Source organism: Mustela lutreola, chromosome 6 (assembly GCF_030435805.1).
Source record: "Mustela lutreola isolate mMusLut2 chromosome 6, mMusLut2.pri, whole genome shotgun sequence".
In the NCBI taxonomy this organism is placed as follows: Eukaryota; Metazoa; Chordata; class Mammalia; order Carnivora; family Mustelidae; genus Mustela; species Mustela lutreola.
Window position 1 is genome coordinate 71,437,137 of NC_081295.1, and position 21,696 is coordinate 71,458,832.

Below are 21,696 nucleotides of genomic sequence, written 5' to 3' on the forward strand. Positions count from 1 at the left end.
CTGCAGCCAAGACTTCTGTAGTTATAAAAGAGTGGCTATAACTGAATGTCCCCAGCATGAATGCCCATGTCACTTTTCTTATTCTAGAGACTAGGTAAGTTCTGGCTGCAGAGTTCCACCAGAACTATGGTTCTAAAGATTCCAAAGAACCAGCTCTGTGTGGGGTGCCTTGCTGAACATTTTTGGGCTCTTTCTCCCCATACTGAATATAGTAAAGAAACAAGCCAGAGTCCTGAAATGGGTAAGTGAAACTTAAAGGAGCTGTTTTGCCAAGATATTTGAGGTTATGACTAAGGAGGCAGAAGAGAGAAAAATGGTAAATATTACTTTTAGTGTATATGGTCCTTTCCCATCTCATTTAACTAAATTATCCCTATAAATACACGGATGTAATAGAGGAGCAAATAGACTTGCATTTCGGGACCTGTATAGAAGCCTGAGAACTCTTCAGATGTGTTTGGAGCAGAGCACAGTGTAAATGCTCTGTTTTATAGTCAAGCTGGCTTTTCTCCCCTTGTCCTTTTTCTCTCTTTATCTTTCTATGTGGGTTGTGGCCCTCTGATAAAGACTCCTAAAGACTTAAGGCCCTAATTCTCAGAATCAGTGAATGTAACCTCATTTGGAAAAAGGGTCTTTGGAGATGCAATTCATTTAAGGATTTTGAGATGGAAGGATGCTCTGGGTTATCCAGGCGGGCCCCAAATGCAATCACAGTCATCTTTAGAAAAGACAGAAGAGGGCAACTTCACAGACACGCCCAGAAGGCACGTGAAAATGCAGGTCCCCACTGAAGTCATGCATCCTGAGCCAAGAGCCAGGGAATGCTGCTACCAACAGATGCTGGGAGAAGGCAAGGAATGGATCTGGAGGGAGTACAGCTTCATTGTCACCTTGGTGCCAGTGATCCCCAGTTTGAATGCCTCGCTTCCACCATTATGAAAGAATAGATCTTAAGCCACTAGGTTGTAGTAATTTACGGACACATGGAACTAGGACTGTAGGGAGAAGAAAAGTGAAATGGAAAGCAGCTGGGCCAGGAGGATGATACCACTAAATTTAGTTTCCAGAAAGAATCTCCTTTTATTGTGTACATTCTACACTTTTGATGCAAGCCTAGTCTAGTTTATTTTAATTCTGATCATCCTATTAACTTTTCAGAAGCAACATTCCTTTTTTTTTTTTTTTAAGATTTTATTTATTTATTTGACAGACAGAGATCACAAGTAGGCAGAGAGGCAGACAGAGAGAGAGGAAGGGAAGCAGGCTCCCTGCTGAGCAGAGATCCCGATGCAGGGCTCCATCCCAGGACCCTGAGACCATGACCTGAGCCGAGCCGAAGGCAGAGGCTGAGCCACCCAGGTGCCCCGAAGCAACATTCTTGACTGTGTCATGCATGCTTGTCTGTATTCCTAGCATGACCACACTGGGGAACCTGTTTGGCTTGTTCCTGATGTTATCTACATGGCTGGATGCATAGTAGGTTCTTAGTCAGCACTTTATAGATGAGCACATGCTTAAGTGTGGCTGTCTCTTAATCAGGGCTCCAGTCTGCTTTTCCAGCTATATTTCTCACTATTCCTTTTTATGTTCTTGCCAAGAAAAAAAATCAAGTTGGTAAGATATAAATAATGAATTATAATGACAGTTTCCCTTATGAATAATAGCTGTCCAGATGACAGATGGCACGAGAATGGACTGATTCTATAATATTAATTGGAACATTTCGTTACATCTTTAGGAGAAAGAGGCAAATTAGGGCAGATTAAATGTAAAGATTTGTTTAAAAATGTACTTTGAAGTGTGTTTTTTGGATCAGTATAGATAAAATCCAAATGTATTCTGTGCCTCCAGCCTTCTACGGAAGCAGTTGATACTCAGAATAACATCAGTGAGGCACTGTTCCTTCAAAGATGGGATGGTTTTGAACTAAAACTTTTAAAAACATTATAAAACAAGTGCTGAAACAAAAGGAGTTTATAGTAAAATGATTGTAGGAAGCTCAAATGAACAATTCACTTGGTGAATTCTGAACTGTCCTGGCCTCTGGAAGTAGTTTTCTGCTTGGGAACTGCTGAATCTTGTACTCAGGAACAATAGCTTCTCTAAGACAACCTAATGAACACGATGACTGATTCCGTTTCCCCCACTTTTCTGGTGAAATATGTCAGCTCTTAGAAATGTTTTAAAGTGGCAAATGAATACACATAAATCTGACATCTGGATTCAGAGGTTTAATTTAAAGAAGTTTAAAATTCCAAAACCCAAGCCATACTCCAGACTAATTAAATTGCAATTCTTGGATAGGTCAGTGGCATCCGGATTGACTGATTGATGGACTGGTTGAATCTCCCAGCACGTCAATGTGCAGACAAGTTTGGAAACCACTATACTAGACTATGGTCACACCAGCGATAATTATGGTCTACTACGCAGTCCATATTAAAGTTTCCACGGTGTTTCCCCAGGTTCCTTTTTATAGGTGTTTCATTTTCCAAACTGTAGTGTATTTGCTACACAGGGACAGGGATTTTTGTCTGTTGTGTTCACTGCTGTATCTCCAGTGCCTAGAAAAGAGACTAGTGCAGAGCAGGTGATCAGAAGATGTGTAGGTTGCAGGAGTTTCATCAGTGACTCCAGCCTCTTGCTGGGCCTCTGTTGAGCACCTTGGATGTGTGTGAGCAACACCTCTACCTGTACAGTTTTTCTTCAGCACACATGCGTCACCCTGGATTTAGAAGAAAGGTTGATAGAGAACTGCAGCTTTTCAGCCAATGATATATTTAGGTTCAAATACGTGCCCAGAGAAGTAAGATGGAATTTTATTTCGTGCTTTGTGTAAACATTGCTGGAGAGATGGGAAAGGGCCCACCTATATGGATCCCTGGGGTTCAGTGGGACATAGTTTGATTCTGCCTTCTCCCACCCTTGGGAATGCCTTCCCTCCTCCATGGGGAGCCTAGTGCTCTGGTATACACAGATGACCTTTTCATATTCTTATCTCCATGGGCTTAATTCTACTTTGTGGGAATGTGAAACGTAATTGGTAAACAAAATCTGGATAGTACTCCTACACAAGTTTTTGTTTTGTTTTTATTTATTTCAGAGAGAGTGCATGCACAGGTATGAGTGGGAGGGGAAAGGGCAGAGTCCCCACTGAGCAGAGAGCCCTGGGTGGGGGCTCAACCCAGGGACCTGGGATCATGATCTGAGCCAAAGACAGCCTGACTGAGCCACTCAGGCGCTCCACATACAGAAGTTTTATGTTTTATCCTTAAGTTACTGCTATCTTGTATGCCTTTTTCCCTTCTCACATTAAAATTACTCCTAGCTTTGATGGAGTTTTGGAGTTTGGGAGCAAAGGTTTTTGCAAGGACAAAGAATCATGGTCCTAGGAAGAAGCAAATCCTGAATGGCATTGGGAAGAGACCAGAAGATGGGGAATGTGTGTCCAGGGAAAGAACCAGAGAGCCTCTCTCTCTTATTAGTAACAAGATTCTGAACAGTGTTTTCATCATTGCTATTTTTTTGTCTGTCAACGAATACTCCCCAAGCACTCACACTCAACATTTGATTTTAGGCTGGCTCTAAGAGTTTGAAGAATAGCCACATACGTCTAATCTAACGAAGAGGTAAGCTCTAAGTGCTTTAAAACAGCGCCTTATTTCTCTTAGAGCCAGAATTTTTAAGTTGTTATGCTTAGTGAAACTAAGAGTTCACCAGAACAGCTAAAACTAGCTACACATAATTAAAAGTGAGTATGACTTTTATGAATAAAAAAGGTGATAAATATTTTGGCTAGTGAAAGTAACTATTTAAATTCAACCTTTGGCACTAGGACCTTGACAATCTCTTAATAGAGTTTCAGATCTGGCCTTGTGATTTACTTATTTGGTTCAGAGATACAAAAATTCAATGGTATTATTGCCTCTGAATATTCTATTTTCCTTTTTAAAAAATTTTTCAAGTAGATTCCATGCCTAGTGTGGAGCCCAACACAGGGCCCAAACCCATGACCCTGAGTTCAACACTTGAGCTGAGCTCAAGAGTTGGATACCCAACTGACTGAGCCACCAGGTACTCTCCCCAACCCCCACCACTTTTGAATTAAAAAAATGCACAAGCAGTTCTTCATCTGTTTTCAGATAAATAACTGTTTCTTAAATGATTTTCAAGGATGATGCTTTTACGTTTCAATCCTGGGGACTTGAAATGTCATTTGGCTTAACTCTTTTTCCACATGAGCAGACAGAGGTTGGAAGAGCTAAAATGGTGGTCGGAGGGAACCCACAATCAGCTGGTAATGGAACCCACAATCAGCTGGTAATGGAACCAAGAACAGAACCTACAGTTGCTATTGAATGTTTATTTTATTTTTTAAAGATTTTATTTATTTATTTGACAGAGAAGGAGGACAGCAAGAGAAGGAACATAAACAGGGTGAGTGGGAGAGGGAGAAGCAGGCCTCCCGCTGAACAGGGAGCCCGATTCGGGGCTCAATCTCAGGACCCTGGGATCATGACATGAGCCGAAGGCAGATGCTTAATGACTGAGCCACCCCGGCACCCCAAGTGATGAATGTTTAATGGCAGTCAAGGTTACTCACACACAGCTGGTGATGGAAGAAACAGAACCTGGAATCCCTGATGAGTGTTTTTAAGTAAAGTGCCTGCTGCATGCCTTTTATTTTTCAGGCATTCCGAAAAGTATTACTGCAACAGAGGCACCTGGGTGGCTCAGTTAAATGTCTGACTTCAGCTCAGGTCATGATCTCAGGGACCTGGGATCGAACCCCATGTCAGGCTCCCTGTTCTGCAGGGAGTCTGCTTGTCCCTCTGCCCTTGCTCCTGCTCATTCTCTCTTTCTCTGTCTCAAATAGTAAATAAAATCTTAAAAAAAAGAAAAAAGGAATATTACTGCAACAGTCTAATATTGAAATTCTACAAAGTATAGTACTTATTTGGAACCACACAGATGAGTCCATCTTCATAAAAGATCATTAAGGACTATTTTTAACATGAGCTCTGACTTGGGAGATGGCAAGGACGTGATAAGCAGGTTCATGGCATGCATACAATTTTTTTTTTTGAGTCGCTGGTTGATTGGGGGTAGTTTGGTGGTTTCACACACTTGTGAAGATTCAAGGAGTACCTTAAGCTGTATTTAATGGATGACTGACTCCGTGCTGTAGTTTCTAGAAGTAGTATTTGACCTGTTGGTTCCTCTGCAGCTCATGGTGTGTGTGTGTGTGTGTGTGTGTGTGTGTGTGTGTGTGTGTGTATGTGTGTGATTGAAAACTTATAGGTGGTCAGAAAGCAGAATGAACAGTACTTATCACTTTCATGTGTAAGTAAACATTGACTACAATTGCCATAGCTGTATTTCCCGTCTGCCACAGAAACACTGACCGACCGTGTCAGGTGTGAGGAAGCTTGGCCTCATCTGCTCGCTCCATTCTCTCCCATGTTTCTCACCATTCAACAACACCCTCTGGACTGTAGCCAGGAGAGAATCAGAGCCTCATGCTTGATATACTACATCAAGTGCCTGACCTCAATGGTATCAACCAGGGTTTTTTGGGTCGATCTGTTTTATACTTGTACCAGAAATGAGAGCTGCCATTAAAAATGGTCTCTGGCAGGACGCTGGGGTGGCTGAGTCGGTTAAACATCTATTACTCTTGATTTTGGCTCAGGTCATGATCTCAGGGTTATGAGATTGGTTCCCATGTTGGGCTCTCTCCTTCCTCCCACCCCTTCCCTCCCCCACTTGCTTGTGCATGTGCGCAATGTGTTCTCTCTCTCTCAAAAAAAAAAAAAAAATCTCTGGCCCCTTATTGGTCAGTCCTTAGATGGGATCTGATTGCTTCTTCAGTGGTGGGGCAAGCACAAGCAGAGTGGAGTGGCATAGGGTGGTGTGGGTAGCTGTCGGTTAAACTTGGAGTGGGAGTTGGACTGGCATTGAGAGCAATTGATTGGCAGTACAGGTAGTCCTCAGGACATGGGGAAGGGGATCGATGACCATAGCATAAAAGAAACAAGAGGTATGGAAAAAACAAGTCTCTGTTTCTCATTCCTTCTGAAATACTTTCTCATATCTCTTAGGTCTGGGAACTAAGGCTGCTTCCTTGATTATAGATCCATTTGTATAAATTAAGGAAAAGAGCAGCAGGTAGCTATGCTGGGAGAGAAGCTCCTGAGAGAAATGCCAATCTTTTTGGATGTCTGTGGTAAATACTTACATGGAGTTGTCCAGATTACACCACCAGGTAGTGGAGTGCTAAAGCTGCTCCAACATCCATTCTCATTGTAGATGTGGACGTTGAGTTCCAGGGACCCGTAGCCCGTGTCAGACTGAACTAACCTTCGTATTGTCCCTCAGCCTCTTTAATTTCGAGGTTGGAAGGTGCAGGGGTTCACCGCCTGCATGAGCAGAAGATGATGGCCAGATCCAGGTCTTCTGCATAGGGTATAACCTTGTCCAGTTCCTTAACCACTTTGTCCCTCTGTTCCTCAACTGGCAAATCAGAAGAGTAAGGTTGTTGTGAGAAGGAAATGTAAAAACACCATGCAAATGCTGAGCCAGTTCAGCTGACAGTGAGAGCTCAGTAAGGGCAAACTACTGGCGTCATTGTGATTGTTATTCCCTCTTGGCTATTTTGCTCTTTTACTAGCAATTTTGTCAACATTTAAAAAATGAAAAGTAGAAGTGACACCTTATGAAAATGAAAGGGATTATTTATAGATTCAATTGACCACAGTTAATATGCAAGGATGTGCTGATGTTATACATAAAAGAGAGTCATAGTTGAGCTCTCATGAGAGGCCAACTGTGTGTGTGTGTGTGTACTTAAGAAAACTACATTTTCTTCATTTAGGCATGTAACAGAAAAATGTTGATTTGTTTGGTAATTTCCTAGCACCGTAGGGTTTGGAAACTTAAATAAATTTGATGTTCACATTCGCTACCCCCTTGATTTATAAGGAAAGAAGTAGGTCAGAGAGGTAAGTGACATATTCAAGATTACACGTAATAATAGAGCTAGGCAGGCAGCTTGTGGCCTCACTGCTTTGTGTCAGAGACATGTTTTACAGATTTTCATGAGTATCACCTGCTTAGTTAGCATCTGACACTAGTTTGCTTCCATATCAGATGGTTGTAATGAGAATTTTGTTGAACACTTCTCAATGCAGATAAAAATAGGTAATTGAAAATTTTTAGACAGTTTATAAAATACTTCAATAAGGTGCATTTCCTTAATGATGGAGAGATGTAAAGCTTGAAGCAGGGTTGAGAAGAAGCTAAAAACAGATCAGGGACTAAAAACCTCTTTCAAAGAGAGGAGTGAGTGTGAATTACTCTGTGGGTCTGGAGATTAAGAAAATGAAATTTGAGCCAGTATCTTTGAAACCTTTTCCTATTTTGTCATTCATTTGAGTGGCTTCGGGAGACTATCACTTTCTCTTTCCACATTTTGATTGTGTTTAAAATAGAGCATAAAATAACTTCGAAGGATAGAAGTTCTTCAAAGGATCGAAACATCAGATTTTTAAGGCTGACGAAGTGCACTCAGGAGAGTGATATTTACTGGCATGTCTGAAATGGGTTGTTCTTCTGGGTTTTGGCTGTGGTTATCTTCAGATACCATTAAAACGAATCCACGGATGGCACATTAATTTTAAAAAAGCAAATGGTGAAAAGAAGTTTTTGGAAAGAATGGAAATAATCCAGTCATTTAAGGCATTTATCACCCAAATGACTGAGGGCTGAGAAATTGCAAAGAGACAGCTATCCTGAGCTGTGTGAATCACTGCTGACTAATTAAATAGTGGTTAAGGCAAGCAAACCACACCGCGGACCTTTAAGAAATGATTTCAGATTCAATATTATGATTTTCTGTACTTCATCCTTCCTATATAGTTATAAAATACAGGAAAAACAAATGTAAAATAAACCTGGTTGGAAACCAAAATGTTATAAAACTTTAAAAAAAAAAAAACTTTATTTGAGATACTTATTTGGGTGCTCCATTTAAGATCACTTGGCATGGCTATATTATCCTTGAAAGCAAACTGGAGGTGGTTTTGACTTAACAAAACAAACAAAAAAAACAAAATGAAATGAACAAGGGAAAATAGGAACTGGATATTTGCATGCAATTTCCATGTAGTATGAAAATATGTAACAAACACATTTCCATTTTAAGTACTGAATGAATGACAGTATGAAGCAAAGTAAAATAAATCTTAAATTTATCCAAAAGCATGTTTTTAAACAAAAAAAGTTTTTTAAATTTTTTTTGTGGGGGGGCTGTGCAGGGAAGATGGGGAGAGTTGCGTAAATGTTACTCATAGGTGTATTTGAAAGAAAGTGGGCAGGAAGGGACAGAATGGAGCTGCAGCCTGTCTGAAAACCACCAGCTCTAGGACAGGAGACTGTTTCCTAACCTCCATGGATCCCAGTTTCTTCATCTGAACAATACAGTGATTTGACTAGGTCATCTAAAGATGGCATTCATCTCTGCAAATAATCTGTCATTATCAGTAATTGAAGAATTCCGAGATCCATATGGGCCAGAGCTTGAAGGCTTCCTTGAGGATATTAACAGGAACCAGATTCTGAAGGAAATCTAAAACTCCTTTTTCGTCAAGAGGGCATTTCTCTTGGATATAGGGCATGAACAGAGACATCGGCAGGGGGCATCCTCGTAATTTATTGCCTGATTACTGGGCAAAGAGTAGGCATTGACTCTGTAGGGGGATTAGATCAGGGATTACAGCAGATTTGGGGCAGCCATTGAAAGAAATTTTCAAGCCATCAGTAAGAACACCCTGCTTTGAATAGAGGTATATTGAAGTTGATGAATATGAAGGATCGCAGATCTGCTTAGATGTGGACTTTAACATACTTCCCATTTTTATGAAGTAAGGAAAGGAAAAAGCCCACAGGGTAAGTGGGGCATTAAAATAAGACTGAAGGTACATCTGCCTGGCTGGGCAGAGGGAGCCCTTGGAATGGGTTCTCCTCGGTGCTGAGAGGGAGGTGGGGGAGCTGACTTAATGAGCTGGCCGGGAGCTGGAAGGTCCCAGAGACTGCCAGGAGGTTAGCTCTGCTTCAAGATGGGGAACGCTGAATTAGAAATCTTTGTGATCTGAGTTAGTAAAGCTTAGGCTGTGACCACGGGAATGAGACATGATGTACAGTGGGGACAAGTCAGCATACAGAATTTGGGGGTGGGCGGGGATGTGTGAGATGTGGGGGCAGAGTGACACAGTTGTTGAAATGCTCAGGCTGATGACTGGCAGAGTGTAGGGGTGAAAAATCTGAGCCAGCGGCAGGAGAAAGAGGGGAGGGGAACAAGTGTGGATGCCTTGAGTGTGATACTAGTTTCTGAAACCGGCTGTGTCATTGTGAGTCACCTGCTGTGAGTGTAATCACTTAGCCTCACAGGGCCTCTGTGTTCTCCCAGAGGAATGAGGGTGAAGAGAGTGGAAGTGTGTCTGTGCTTCTCAGTGGGGGCAGTATTGCCCTCTAAAGGGCATTTGGGAAATGGGTGGGGCTGTTTTTACTATCTCATGGTCTGTAGGTCAGGCTGCCCTTGTGGTAGATATCCTGCGGTTTCAGGACAGTCCTGCGGAACACAGAATGGTCTGGTGGCCTTCATGCCTTTAGAATGACCCAGTTGGCATTCCTGAAGAATGTCCTGTAAAAATGTTTCATTTCTGCTTATCTTTTTTTTTTTTTTTTTTTTTTAAGATTTTATTTATCCATTTGAGAGAGAGCAGAGGAGAAGGGGGAGAGGGTCAAGAAGGCTCTGCACCGAGGAAGGATCCCCACGAGGGGCTCAGTCTCACAACCCTGAGATCATGACCTGAGTCAAAATCAAGATTCAGATGCTTAACTGACTGAGCCTCCCGGGCCCCTCTCATTTATGCTTAACTCAAGTGTTTAATTCCATGTGCCACTGATCCTTTTGAACTCTTATTTTCTGCCTTTTTTTTTTTTAAAGGGGAAATTTTTCTGATCTTGTTTTTTTCCCTCCAATCTAAACTCACTCATTATAAGCAGATCTAAGCAGTTGATACTTCCACATGTCTTTTAATATCTGGACATCCACTTACTGGAATACATCATGTTTTAAATTTATTTTTCCTTAATATTATGATAAAAGGGCATATGCACATACACATGTATCTTATTAATTTTATGATCAAAATTTCTCTCTAGTACAGTAAAGGCAGAGATGATAAAATATGTATTCTCTTAAGAGCAAGTCTGTTAAGTTTGAGAACCACTTAACTAGAGAGGTTTCAGGGTTTCTAACTTCTGCCATCTCTGAAACACTGTGGCTCTGTGAATGTTATGATTTGAAGAGGTAGGTTTTCTGTACTGGGAAATCTTGAAAAGTGACAGCATCAGGATTGGAATTGAGTGGAAAGCAGCCACTTCAAGTGAATCCAGGAAGTCCTGAAGAGGTTGAGATCTATCTGGAGGGGAAGCACATGATGGGTCCTTGGGGAGAGAGTGTTTCCTGCTGCTGTAGGCAGATGGGGTGAGGGGGGAGGAGTGTGTATTGGTTTGGCAGCCTACAGCAGAGGAGTGGGGGAGGGGAGGGCATTAAAATATAGGAGTTACGGCTTCACACTCATTTTTTTAGCTTCATCTGGATGATTCTCCTTTTAATATGAAGTACATGGTGGAGGAAGTTTTTAAAATAATTTAGCTACCCTCCAGTGTGTATCCCTTTTTTTTTGGAAGTTTATTTTTTTTTACATTATGACATGGTACCATCAGTCATTATTGTGAAGGTCCTCTACTGGAAGGCAGGAAGAAAGTTACCCATGATATGCAATCTTCCTTTCTATTTCAATAGGCCCACTATTGCCACTTCAGTTTGAAAAGGAGAATTTCTCTATCTTCCACTTGTAAACTTGAATAATATATGAAAGAATACATAAAATAGTAAAACTACAAGTGACTATAGATACCTGCCATAAGAAAAAATATAAATGTCAAAATAATGAGACCTCCTTTAAAATACAGTGTGGGATTTCTTGGGTTTATTTCCTTTTCTTTAAAATTTATATCTTTTTTAAGGATTTTATTTAAGAGAGAGAGAAAGTGAACAGGGGGAGGGGCAGAAGGAGAGAGGAAAGAAAATCTCAAGCAGACCGCTGTGAGCACAGAGCCAGCCCGATGTGGGGCTTGATCTCATGACCCCGAGATAATGACCTGAGCCAAAATCAACCGTTGGACACTTAACTTACTGAGCCCCTCAGCTGGCCCTTTAATTTATATTTTTAATTTTAATTCCAGTATTGGTAACATACAACATTATATTATTTTCAAGTATACAATGTAGCGATTCAGGAATTCCATGTATTACTCAGTGCTTATCAAGATAAGTGTACTCTCCATCCCTGTCACGCAGTTTACCCATTCCCCAACCCACCTCCTCTCAGTTTGTTCCTTGTCATTCAGAGTCTGGGTTTTTGTTTTTGTTTCTTGGTATGTCCCCCTGCCTCTTGTTCACTTGTTTTTTAAATTCCACATATGAATGATATCATATGGTATTTGTCTTTCTCTGAGTGACTTATTTTGCTTAGCATTTATAGTTTCTCAAGATATCCATGTTGTTGCAATGGCAGGATTTTATTTTTTATGGCTGAATAATATTCCCTTGTATATGTAGAGAACAGCTTCTTTATTCATCCGTCTCTCACTGGATGTTGGGACTGCTTCCATAGTTTGGCTACTGTATAAACATAGCAATGCACATATCCTTTAGGATTACTGTTTTCTTATTCTATGGAAAGATACCCAATAGTGAGATCACTAGATTACAGGGTAGTTCCATCTGTAAATTTTTATTTATTTATTTATTTATGTATTTATTTTTTTAAAGATTTTATTTATTTATTTATTTGACAGAGAGAGATCATAAGGAGGCAGAGAGGCAGGCAGAGAGAGAGAGAGAGGAGGAAGCAGGCTTCCCGCTGAGCAGAGAGCCCGACGTGGGACTCGATCCCAGGACCCTGAAATCATGACCTGTGCTGAAGGCAGGGGCTTTAACCTACTGAGCCATCCGGGCGCCCCTCCATTTGTAAATTTTTGAGGAACCTCTGTATAGTGTTTCACAGTGGCTGCACCAATTTGCATTCCCAGCAACAGTGCACAAGCGTTCAGGTTTCTAATACAGTGACTCAGCACTTCCCTAGACAGCCAGTGCTCATCACAGCAAGTGCCCTTCTTCATCTCCATCACCCATTTCCCCCAGCCTCCCCCTGCCCCCACCCTCCTCCTCTCTGGGAAAAACCATCCGTTTGTTCCCTGTAGTTAGGAGTCTGCTTTTTGGGTTGTCTCTTTTTTCTGTTTTGTTTCTTTAATCTCATGAGTGAAATCATGGCATTTGTCTTTCTCTGGCTTATTTCATTTAGCATTATACTCTCTAGATCTATCCATGTTGTTAAAAATGGCAAGATTTCATTATTTTTTTTGGCTAAGTAGTATTCTATTCTTTGTGTATATATAAACCACATATTTTTTACCCATTCAGGGACCATGGGCTTTTTTTTTTTTTTTTAACTTGGTTTGAAACTAGAGAAAGTTTGAACTTGATACCCAATGGTTGCTGTGATCACAAGTGAAATTCTGAGGGGATATTTTGGACTCGAAATTTTTTAAAGATTTTATTGCTTTGAAAGAGATAAAGAGCATGAGCAGGGAAGGGGCAGAGGGAGAGGAGGAAGCAGGCTCCCCACTGAGCAGGTGGGGATGATGGTCCCTGGATGCCAGGACCCCAAGATCATGACCTGAGCTGAAGGCAGACGCTTAACTGACTGAGCCACCCAGGCCCTCCTGGAGTCAAATTTCATAACAACTATTTGAGTCCAGTTGTTTAATGTAGGTGCTTGAGGAGAAAAATTAGATGAAGTTTGAAAGGATAGATAGATTTAAAATCGAGTGAAAATGGAAACAATTGATACAACTTCTATATGCTATGTGTAAGGGGGTTGGGGCTCCAAATTTATGGTGAGATACTGAATACACTGAGCATGACTTTTGTAATATTGCTCACTCTAGAAAATTGAGTTAATAGAGGAAAGCACAAATTTAAAAAATGAGTAAATAAATTGCCTCTAACGCCAGCGCCTGAGGATAATTATGTTAATGTTTTGGTGCATATTATTCTAGTCATATTTTTCTGTTGTTTTTTTAAAAAGTGCCATTAAATGTGAAGCACAGTGGGGGCACCTGATGGCTCAGGCAGTTAAGCATCTGCCTCTTGGTTTAGGCTCTGGTCATTTTCCAAGGTCCTGGGATGGAGCCCCTCATCCAGCTCTCTGCTCAGCTGGGAGCCTGCTTCTCCCTCTCCTGCTCCCCCTGCTTGTGTTCTTTCTCTCCCTGTCAAATAAATAAATTAAAAATAAATGTGAAGCACAGTGGATGGTACCCTAAGTTCACGGAGGGAGAGAAGGACACTGCCCCTGCTCCCTAAGGACTTAGAGCTGGTACCACAGCCCCTCTTGTGATGGCTGTATTTCTCTGCACTTGAGGTCCTCAGTGTTGTTTCCTTTTTGAATCCTGATCTTGGTTGAATGAGTATCTTTTTGTTTCCCCCAAGGACTGATTGATTGATTGATTGATTTAAATAATTTATTTAATAAAGAGAGCAAGCACAACTGAGAAGGGCTGAAGGAGAGAGAGACAGAATCTCAAGCACAGAGCCCAGTGTGGGCTTCATCTCATGACCGTGAGATACGTGACCTGAGCCGAAACCTGGAGTCGGATGCTTAACCAACTGTACCACCCAGACGCCCCTTGGGTCTCTATTGTGTAATATTTGGCCCTTTGCGTATATTATTTCCAGTTCTCATAAGCCATGCAAGGTAGATATTTTGCTTAATTTTACAGGTAAGGGAAGGGATGCTCCAAGAGGTTAGACAGTTTGCCCAAGGCTCTCTATGCAGCAAGTGATAGGGTTGTTGGATTCAAGGCTGCACTTGTCCCCATAGCACTGGACTGTCTCAGGACAGGACTCCTATCAGAATCTGGGATTGTATCATGTATTCGTGGTGGATGTCACGGAATGTAGGGAGTGTGAGATAGGATGAGGAGTGTGCACACAAGGCACTTGGGAAAGGAAAGGTGCCTGAGTCAGATGGGCTTGGCAAGTGCTGTTGAACAGAGTAAGGTCTTTGAAGGAAGATGTAGGTTGAGTCCAGAGTGGGGAGAGAAGCTGGAGCAGAGCTCGCAGGGTCTCAGCTTCCAACTCCTGAATGGCAGACCAAAGGGTCTGGAGGCCAGGGTCTGGAGACTGAATAAAAGCCAGATTGCTCCTGTACTGACTGTTCTTAGGGTTTCCAAAGAGCGTTAGAAGAGAATTTGGAGATGACAAAACCTGTTGAATCTGTAAAATGTTTTTCTATAGTTTGGGGTGAATATTTGGATAAACCGACAGTTTGAATTTGTAAAATGTTTTTCCGTAGTTTGGGGTGAATATTTGGATAAACCGACAGTTTGAATCTGTAAAATGCTTTTCCGTAGTTTGGGGTGAATATTTGGATAACTGACGGTTTAAGGTTGAGGGTTGAGGCTGCTACATTGATAGTGCCCACCTGCTCTATCCTGCAGCGACAACTTTGTTCAATAACAAAAAGGTTGTTCTCAAATAGATGATGGTGAAAAGCAGTGTGTTGCAATCATGTCTTGCCCTGAAAAGCAAAATTCCCTCTAGCTCTAGAAAAGGACTACTTGAATGAGGAATAATGAATGTAACACCACCAAATAAACTTGTTGTATGATAATTCCAAAAGGATGGTAGGTAGTGACTAGGGGACTTCAAATGTCTGTGGTGTCTGCGTGTTGCCCCTGTGCTCAAATTCCCAGGGGTGGATGTGAAAGCCAGCAAGAGAAGAGAGATGGGAACTGCTCATCGCCTCTTTTCTCATTCTCTGTGTGCACTTCTTTTTTAACAGATGTGCATGTCCTTTTTTCCCCTGGAAGAAAGCATACCAATGATACTTCCTCCTCTTGCTTTTCCGGTGTTCCGTTGTCTCTCTACCTGCCTCTCCCTTCTTGTTTTTTGCCTCTTTTGCACACACATATTTCAGGATGCCTGGTGACCTTCCTCCTCTTGGCTAGGAGCCTGGGCAGACATGATCAGTCTCTAATCCTTGGCCAGCAGCCTGCTGGGAACCACTGGGTTCTTGTCAGTTTCTCTTTGACCTTCACATATATATTGCCTTCTGCTTAGCAGACCCTGACCTGATGATAGTAGCCAATACTGTGCAAACCACTCTGGATCTCAAGAGAGTTTTCCTGAATGTGTTTGTGACTTACTGGAAGAAGAGACCCCTTTCACAGGAAGACTTCTTCCTTAGGTGTCTGTGGATCTAAATATATATTTCTTTTTCTGTAGACCTGGTTGATACCTGACTCAGTATTGCAGGTTTTTAGTTATTTTAAATTTATAAGTGCTCTATACAGAAAGCATTTATTAAAGTCTTAGGGAACATCTGGTTTATAGACCAAATAGGGGTTGTAGTTAATTTTATTTACCCCTGAAAACTATAGAGACATCATAGCTCTAAAGATGTCACCATGACTTTTGAAAACATTAAACAATAGTGCCCACAAGATGGGGATGTTATTCTATGAGGGGGAAAAGCTTTTTTTTTTTTTTCCCCCTTGGTAAAATTGGGGCAGTGTGGGATTCCCACTTTTCAGAGTGGGAGATAGTGTTTTTTTAAAATCTGAAACTAAGGAGTAAAAATGATTTTTTAAAAATGATTATTACAATTTTTGAGTGTTTCATTATTTTCTGAAATTTATTGACACTGATTAATTTCTCCATTTTGTATGGGAGTTTGAGTCTATTTCTCTTTTTTCTTTTTAAAGATTTTATTTATTTGTTGGGGGTCAGGGAGCTCACAAGCACAAGGAAGAGGAGTGCGAGGGAGAGGGAGAAGCAGGCTCCCTGATGAGCAGGGAGCCTTTTGTAGGACTGGATCCCAGGACCCGGGATCATGACCTGAACTGAAGGCAGAGGCTTAACCCACTGAGCCACCCACGAGTCCCTCGAATCTATGTTTCTTAATAAAAGAAGATTTGTGTGTAAATTAGGTTTTTGACCCTCAGAATAAAGACTGTTCTTCCTCTCAGACTTAAGGGAGGAAATATTCAGCATGGCAAAGAACAGGAAATAAGACTTCCAACAGGTCTAGGAGGAAAGGATGGTGTTTCTTGTCAACAAGGAGTTATAACCTCTTTTGTGCATTGAGATACACACACACACACGAAATGACTAGTGCACCAGCTAGTGTTATTTATGACTACATGTGCATTTGTTTTTAATCTCTACCCCGTGTGCTCCCAAAAGGATTTGTGTCTGTTTGTAGATGAGTATTTATAGTCCAGGTGTAAATCAGTTTATAATGAGGTACCTTGTAAGAGAATTAGCCGGGGAAGAGAGGAAGCAGGTACCGAAGTTGGGTTGGAAGGCTTCCCAGGGCAGCGATCCTCTAGGATGGGGGTGCTGGGGGCTTCCTTGGTGAGGGAAGCGGTGTGAACAAACTAGTGGGTGCTCCAAAGGGGTTCAGTGAGAATGTGATAGTGGTGTACTTGAACACCTGCCATTCTTTTGGCCGCTCAACGTGGGAGCATCCATTCTGATTTAGGGAACTCCTTTCTGAGCTCTGCCAGGTGGGAGGCAGGGCTCTCCTTTCACTGAAATGTGGGACAGGGTCTAGTGGGTATTGGCAGTGTGAGCTGCGTCGCCTAATCCTCCACTGTGACCTTGGACCAGTCTGTGGCCTGATTTGGGGGCATGATTCTTGGCTGCAGGATGTTCTGGGGACCTCCCAGTAGGTTTTTCATAAAATTATCTTGGATTTAATCAGAGCTGACATCGGTAGCTTATAATCAAAAACTCTGTTAGAAATAGGTACACAGGGCGCCTGGGTGGCTCAGTGCGTTAAGCCGCTGCCTTCGGCTCAGGTCATGATCTCAGGGTCCTGGGATCGAGTCCCGCATCGGGCTCTCTGCTCAGCAGGGAGCCTGCTTCCCTCTCTCTCTCTCTCTCTGCCTGCCTCTCCATCTACTTGTGATTTCTCTCTGTCAAATAAATAAATAAAATCTTTAAAAAAAAAAAAAAAAAAAAAAATTAAGGGCGCCTGGGTGGCTCAGTGCGTTAAGCCGCTGCCTTCGGCTCAGGTCATGATCTCAGGGTCCTGGGATCGAGTCCCGCATCGGGCTCTCTGCTCAGCAGGGAGCCTGCTTCCCTCTCTCTCTCTCTCTCTCTCTCTGCCTGCCTCTCCATCTACTTGTGATTTCTCTCTGTCAAATAAATAAATAAAATCTTTAAAAAAAAAAAAAAAAAAAAAAAAAGAAATAGGTACACATTATAGAGCCCTATTCTTTAAGCCGAGAAAGTTTCTTGTGTTTTGTGGACATAAGCTCATTCAAGTCTCACTCTGACTTTGAAAGGAGGTAGTGATGTGGGGCCCCAATTTACAGTGAAAAAAATTGAGATTTAGGGAGGCTGAGTAACTTGAGCAAGGTCATACAGGTAGCAAACAGGGAGCTGGGATGTGATCCAAGCTTTTCTGATAAGGAGACTGTGCACTTAACCTCTACACTCTGCCACCCGTCCTTTAAGGAGAGCAGATCTTAAATATTTACTACCTGTATGTATTTGGGAATATACTTTATTATGAAGGGATTTTCTGCAAAATGCAGTTGAATGATTTGGCTTTCTGACTTGGCTGTCAAAAAACAGGCTTTAACAGGCATAGGTTGTCAGTGGTTAAACATGGAATTAGAGGGGAGGCTTTCTCGTCCTTGACCTGCTTTGCTTTCATATGTTTGGTGCTAATATAAAGGGTGGAGCAGGTCCTGAAGACTATGCCCCTTTAGAAGGGGAAGAGATGCTCTGTTAAGAGTTCTGCTTGTCACATCATTACATTTTAGTAACCCCTGTGTGTTTTATCTGGAACAATCTATCCCCAAATATCTATATGGCTAATTATCCCCTACCCCAACTCCATTCAAGTCTCTGGTCATGTGTCTCATCAGAGAAGTCTTCTTTTCCCATCTCTAACATGCACCCTCCCCTCCCTCACCTTCTTATCCCACTTAATTTATTTGCATCGCATTCCCCTCCCCCCCCAATCCCTTGCTGATAGGTTATAAATATTTTTGTTTCTTTTCTGTCTCCTTAACACCAGAATGTAAGCTTTGTGAGAGTGGAGACTTGATTTTGTTCACCATGGAATTTCCAGCATTTAGAAGGTACCTAATATGTAGTTGATGCTCAATAAATCACTTTGAGTAGATGAATGAAGGGGAGGAAGCTTTGGCTCTCAGAGTTTTAGATAATTTTGCCTAAGATCACATGGAAAATGATATAACATATCAAACTCCAGTTTATGGGGCTCCTACAATCTTTCACGGTGCCCCTTTTATTAATACCCCTCCTTCTGGGAAAAATTCATTTATTTGTACACGATCAGAATCAGAGACCTCTCACAGGATGTTTTTAGAGGGGGGTGGAAATCTTAAGTAGCCATTCCAACTTTCCGATTTTACAAATGAGGAAATAACCATGATCCGTCAAGGTTGGGTGCATTGATCAGAGCGATACTGTACTGTACTCATGGAGGAAGGACGAGAATCACAATACCCAGTCTCCAGTTCATCTTCCCCCTCACCTTGCTGCGGTCCCTTTCTTCTTGATAGAATGAGCCCCATTTTGATGCAGAATTCGTATATCCGTCACCCATGATGGCTTTGAAATAATGGGGTCCCGTTATTTCAGTGCCTTAATATTAATGCAGTAAAATGGAGACCGCGAGCCAGATAACCACAGGGACCGGCAGATAGCATAACCTCCTGGTAGCACTAGTGGGAACTCTGTCAAGCTGGAAGCATATCCCTTGATCAAAGGGGCCAGCCTCACAGCACCTGCTGCCTACCCAGAGAAAACGCTACAAGAGAAAGATGTGGTAAATGAATCTAACAATGTTGGAAACACCTTGCTGACCAAACAAAATACCTTCACCAGCCAGGTCTAGCCTGTGGGCTCCCAGTGTGGGGACTGCTGAAGTTTTAGTTTTAGTGTGAACAGCTTTTATTTCCTTTTCAGACGAGTATGTTTCAGTAAGTAGGAAGATGTTGGAGATTATATGTGAAGTACTATCATTGTAGTTAGTTGGTCTTTAGACCAGCCAAAGGATCAGTGGGTTGGGCTGTCAAAGTTCACAGAGGGAAAATAAGTATCAATAAAAGAGTATTTATTGCCCATCTTTATTGCCCTAGTGATAAAGTTGAAGAGTAATGTGTTTTCTCTGTCATAATACCATCTGTCCTAATGGAAGGTACTTGGTTATGCTATTTACTTACTGACTGAGAATCAAGAAACCTTCTTAGAGATTTGGCACTGCTATTAACCATGTGTATGCCACTGGACACATCACCCAGTTTTCCTGCTCTGCCATATTCATGTTTGAATCCTTAAGGGCTGGACCTATGAGGCCTGGAAGCAAAGGATGTGAACTCAGTTCTTTGTCTTTGTCTCTTAACAGAGCCTCTGTTGGGGTGGTTGGGTGGCTCAGTCAGTTAAGCGTCTGCCTTCTGCTCAGGTCAGGATCCCGGGACCCTGGCATGGAGTCCTGCAACAGGCTCCCTGCTGAGCAAGGAGCCTGCTTTTCCCTCTCCTCTCTGCTTATTCGCTCTCTCAAATAAATAAATAAAATGTTTAGAAATATTAAAAAAGAAAATCCCATGTTAGACAGGGAATGGATCATTTTTATATTGTGTAGGTGTGTAAGGACATTGATAATTATAGGGGATTGCTGCTGTTCCTCTCCTGTGCTGACCCCGAGGCTTGATAGATTTGAGAATGATTTGACCTAGTGATTGCTAGGGTCGTTCCTGCTCCAAATTCCACTACAGTTTGAATTGCCCTTTTTGAGGACAGGTTTGAGAGGCTTTAATCATGTAGAGACTTAGAGCCCAAGAGCGTGGGTGGGTCCTGGGGGCCCTACGGGGGTTGTAGCCTGGTTTTCGTGGTCAAGTTGACTGATTTCACTAAGCTCCAGTTTCTCTAACCCTGAGATGGGGATGAGAATACTAGTGACCCCCTCATAGTCTTACTGTTGAGATCATTGCTCCTGGCGAATTATCAAACACTCCTTTTTTATTCTTCTCCTGGAGCAACTATGCAGGACGGGTAGAGAATGTTTAATATTACATTTGAAATACAGCGTGAGAATTATCCCCTCTTTCCCGGCAGATTTGGACCCTTTTAAGTGTCTCTGTAGGAGCCGAGATGTGTTGGAATTCAAAGTTGGCGGTTAAAAGTGCTTCTTGTGCCCCTTGGGATTGGAAGAATGCGGATGGATGAAGGCTGGAGGAAGAGACATATGAGTCTTGTTTCAGTGTGGGTGTCGGGTGTGGGTGCCCTGACATTAACCAAACCAGCTGCGTTTTGGGACCTGAGGCTGGGCGGGTATGCCCGTGAACCCCTGTGCTGTGAAACCCAAGGCTTTCTGTGTGGATTGGGTGTTAGCCGAAGGAGACCCGCTGAGGCCCCCGGGCTGCGGGAGCAGAGCTTCCTACAGGACGAGATGCTGCGGTGGCTTTTCTGGTTCTCATGGGAAGGGTATTTGCACTGAAGGAACAAAACATGTCTTCAGATCCATACTGGGGCCTAATCGAAGGCAAGAGGATGAGAAGACAAATTGCGCCCACTTCAGAAGGAGAGGTCGGGTTTACAGTGAGTGTTTGTTCCAAGTTGCCCAGGAGCAGGCGTCGTGCCCTCTTGGGCCCTTCAGGCAGGGGCTGCTGTTGCTGCTTGGAAGAGCAGCCTGTCTGCGTCTGCTGCACTTTCATCTTCTGCCGTATTTGTATTCATGGGCACTGGCTCCCACATAAAAGCATAGCTTGCTGTTCCTAGCTTTGCTTCTGTGACCTGCAGGAAAACCAAATTAAAGTATTTACTTATTAAAATATATATATATATATTTATATGTATTTACTTATTATATTTAAGTATTTACTTATTAAATTACTTATATATTTAAAGTATTTACTTATTAAAATATATATATATTTATATGTTTCTAGATGTAATATAGAAATATATAATTATTATATATTCTATAATATAATAAATTATAAATATATAAAATATATATTGTATATAATAATTATCTATATGTATATATATATATATCTATATAAAAAGTTAAGGCTTGATATACATGGGATGGTAATTGCACACGGTGGTTTTTAATCATTTGGCCATAGTGAGGCATTGAGAGGAGCAGTGGCTGGCACGGGTCTTGGGAGGGGCTCTTGGTTGCAAGGCCTTAGCATTCTGGGTGTGTGTCTGTGGCAACACCAGGCAGCGACGTCAGTGTCACCTGGGAAACAAGACACAGAAGAGCGCTGGGTGGACTTGAAATCAGCTCTGCACAGCTGCTGGAGTCTGGACAAAACTTCAGGAAAGTTGTTCGCTGGGTGAGATGGTGGGATGAGGTAGTTGGGGCGGGCTGAGGGTGGGGAATGGAATATTCTTCATGCTCTTGTTAGGGAGTGTTTGGAGGACATAAATAAGTCTCACCTTCCTACTAGTTTAAGTAATAGGCAGTCGCAGCCGGAAATCTCTTTAGAGGAGACGGTCTTGTTCTCAGTCCC

General features: G+C 42.1%; 1 protein-coding gene across 15 annotated transcripts in view; it reads left to right on the forward strand.

Annotated features, from left to right (window-relative positions):
- Nucleotides 1–21,696, forward strand: part of ARHGAP18 (Rho GTPase activating protein 18) — a 295,486-nt gene that overhangs the window by 93,674 nt on the left and 180,116 nt on the right. Inside the window, exon 1 of one of the 15 annotated variants that reach the window (XM_059177589.1) lies at nt 21,456–21,519. The exons of the other annotated variants lie outside the window; for them this stretch is intronic. The gene's annotated coding sequence lies outside the window, so the exon portion shown is untranslated. Of the gene's footprint in view, nt 1–21,455; nt 21,520–21,696 lie in introns of those variants that run through there. 15 annotated transcript variants of the gene reach the window in all.